The sequence below is a fragment of the Bactrocera dorsalis genome, unplaced genomic scaffold (genome assembly GCF_023373825.1).
Source record: "Bactrocera dorsalis isolate Fly_Bdor unplaced genomic scaffold, ASM2337382v1 BdCtg063, whole genome shotgun sequence".
Classification (NCBI taxonomy): domain Eukaryota; kingdom Metazoa; phylum Arthropoda; class Insecta; order Diptera; family Tephritidae; genus Bactrocera; species Bactrocera dorsalis.
Window position 1 is genome coordinate 37,976 of NW_026038114.1, and position 3,838 is coordinate 41,813.

The 3,838-nt window shown below is 36.5% G+C and overlaps 1 pseudogene; it reads left to right on the top strand.

Moving 5' to 3' along the window:
• The first annotated feature begins 2,815 nt into the window (after window positions 1-2,815).
• On the top strand, window positions 2,816-3,014 carry LOC125780089 (small nucleolar RNA U3; annotated as a pseudogene).
• The last annotated feature ends 824 nt before the right edge of the window (window positions 3,015-3,838 follow it).

Here is a 3,838-nt window from a genome sequence, read left to right on the forward strand (position 1 = left end):
AAAACAAAAAGATGACTAGTATCTACATCATGCCTTCTATCTAAAAATATTTTATAATATACGAGTACTAGCTTACCCCGCACTCGTTGTCCTGCGTGAAATTATGTATTTTGAAATGAAATGAAAGTTAAATTTATCATTTCATTTTTTCTTTTTCGATGTAACTCAGCTTTATAAATAACATTTTTTGTTTTCTGTTCCGGTGTTCTGAAAAGATGGTTTTAAAACTCGTGAGCAAGCCACGGCCGTGAGAAAAACATAGCTTTTCCAAATTTATGCCTCACACTATGAGACTATCTTTAGGTCCTGTTGATTGACATCTCAAATTCAAGTTTTACTGGAAACGGAATACGTTTGAACTGAAATGGCAAATCGTTAGAACTCAAAGGAATTCGCAGGATCAAGCATTCTGCCCCTTTCTATTCGATAGGTGCGTCATAATCAGTCGGATTCCATTACACAGTTTCGGCGCATGAAGATTGTGAAACAAAATAATGACAGATCCAACTTTGAGACGCAAATGATGCGGTGGTATACCAAGCCTGTCCAAAGAATTTAGAAATACCACTGGATAACTCACGGCGTCGTCTTCATTGTACAGGTTATGATCGATCGATTTGTATGAGCGCAAGTTTCCCGGAATTTGATTTTGAGTCTTCCAGTTTACGTCAACAACATCGGTATTTTTGGCAGCTAACATTGTGCGTGTACTTAAGGAATCGTAGTTACGATAATTTTGCCAACGTCCGATCACATTTGTGATGAGTTCATCTTTCGTGAAATTTTTCCTGCAAAGACGAATGAATTAATATTATTTTGGGAATTTCCAAAAGTGTTTACTTTTCTGTTTACAATTTGTATGCATTTCTATGCTTGTTCTTCTCAACGCAAAACTGTTACGTCACGAAATTGTTGCACAATGTATTTGTTTTTGTAAGAATTGTCAAGAGTTAAACCGAAAAAAACTAACGGTAAACTAGTGTCGTAATCTTATATTCTATCATTCTTGGCGGAGACGATGTAAAATATCTTTGGCAATGTCGATGTTTATATCGAAAAGTATGCGAACTTCATTTTCATTATAGTGATTAACGTGTTCCAGCATTTGTAATTGCTGGCTTACTTCTCCAAAACTTGCACACGTCGAACCATAAAGTTGAACTGCATTACATTACATTAATCAAGAACAACCGAAGGTAGAAACAATCGTCGTTTTTCGGGTGGATTGTGTAAATTCGTCCTAATGCATTAGTTGATAAGACACCTGGATGTCAATCTACTGGTTGGCCTTGCTTTCTGCGTAACTATTTCTTCGACGATGCATTCCATGTACAGTGAGTTCAAAAAGTGTTCACGTATAGTAAAAAATTGTGCATTTCAGCTGCTCATTAAGAAAATAAACATTCAAATGACTTTTTTTTTTACGAAAAGTTAATTATATTTAATTAAAAACTTTTTAACATAAGCAAGCACTTCATTTAATATTCTCTGATGGTCATAGTACATACATATAAAGTAATATAATTCATGTGAACAATATTTGAACTTAGATGTAAAGGTGCGATTGAAACTCAATAACTAATAATTTGCGGGCCGCCTTTGGCGTTTATGCTGCTTTAATACGGTTCGGCATAGAGTTAACTAGATTATCTAAAATTTCCGAAGAGAAGTTGTTCAAAACTCGTTCAACTTGAGTCCAGACTTCATCTATGGCTTTTGCTGTTTCTCTTTGAGCCATTAACTATTTTTGTTACAATCATTCATAAAATTTCGAAGGGGTTCATATCGGGTGACTGAGCTGGCCACTCCATCACCAGAATCCCGTTATTTTCCAAACCAAGATTTTGTAATGCGGGCGGTATGTTTAGGGTCATTATCGTGCATGTATAACAAATCACCGGGTTCACATACAAAAATTTAAAAAATAGGGATAAGTGAATCCTCTAGAATGCCAATATAGTCCGTAGCCCTCATTATTCCGTTAATTCAACGCAGTTGTCCCACCATCCCGCCGCAGAGACAATCTCACACTATAAGTGAACCACTTCCGAATTTAAGTAAGGGCAGCATATTCCTATCCGTGGGACCACATCGCTTGTCTTACCATACCAAATGCGTCCATCTGAATTAATACGATTAATTTTCGTTTCGTGTGACAAAATGACTAGTTCGAACTGCTCGCTTGTTCAGTTTTTGTGTTCTTTTGCAAATTTCAATCTAGCCGCTTTGTTTTTCGCTGACATGTAAGGTTTTTTAATCATTGGTCTTGCACGCAAATTGGAACGTTTCAGCGAATTTCGAATGGTATTGTTGCATACTCTAGTGCCTAAAAATGAGAATAACACTTTGTTAGCCTCCACTGCGTTTTAAGCCTGCCTAACTTTTTGGGTGGTGTGTTAATTTCATCTTGTTTTTTGGAGTTATACTTCTTATACTAGTTCGGAAAAGGTTTCGATAGATTCAGGTTGCGCAACCTTGCTCAATATGAATCTAACGCAACCTTGTCTGCGAAGATGTTCGAGCAGCAAGCGAAGCGGTGACAATCGGCGATCGTGTGTTCGTTTCTCTCGGCACAACTCGGCTTTTCTGCCAACAACAGAATGTTGCCATGCTTGTGCTGTTGTTTTTTTTGTAGAACAATGTTTCAATTTTTGGTTGGTGACATATTCACATGTGTGCGCATATGTATGTTGGTATGCTTGTGCATTATTGAAGTTATATTTATTTTTCTTTCGTTTGTCTTTCATTTCTGCGAATTCTCAAATATTTTATGTGACTTTTGTTTGAAATACTCTGCGTTGGCCTTTGAAAAATTAAGACTATACTTCACAGAATTATTTCTGTGTGTCTTCATTTCCATTTTTGGAAATCGACCCGCGATGACGGGGTATATCGTTTTATCTGACAGCGTGGGGTTTAAGAAGTTCATTTCTAATTTTGTCTTGTGGCATATTAGAAATGATGTTTCTTCGAAAATCGTTCGCTTACAACGGATAAAACGACTTCTGAGTGGTGATTTTAATGAATAAATTCCTTTTGGTTGAAATGCTCTTCGTTCGCCGTTGATAAGTTAAGACTATACTTCTCAGGATCATTCATTCCTTTCATTTCTTCAAAGAAATTATTGACCTTTAGAAATATTTGCATTATTTCGTTGTCATTTCCATATTCGTAGCAATAGAATTTCTATGGCATAAGTAAAGTTATGGCCTCCGATTGTCACCCCTTGTCGCTGTAGCAGCTTCGCCTACAAACATGCGTAAATATGTATGATCGTGAATACATATCAACGCAGATTTTTGCGAGAAGCACCAGAAAGTTGTGCAATTTATGATTTTTAGCTTTTGCCATCGTCGCGAAAAGACGACTTGTTGGCAAAGGCATGCTCGGGGAGATATTACGGCCTCTGTTTTTATGAATGAAGCGAGATCGCTTGTGGAATTTGCGCCTGCGTTCATGAATGAAATCGTTTTTTTTGTAAAATGTACTAGACTTGTTCTTCGCCAATTTGGCTGCCACATTGACTTGTGAAGATCAATTTTTTGTTGGTGACATATTCATATGTGTACGCATATGTATTAGAGTGTGCCATTCTGAGACAACCTTTTATCAACTGAAAAACAGGCTCAAAACTTTTGAAAATGTGTAAAAAAAAAGTCACTGAAAAGATGAGCTTTTAATATTAATATTAAGAGGTGCCTATTTCAAATTTTCTGTTTTCCATATAAATTACATGGAAAAAAAATCATTTTTTTTTTGTGGTGGTTATTGTGTGGAGGTTTTATATGTGCCACGATAGCTGCCAGTAGGGATGGTAAACTCGATTCCGATTCTACTC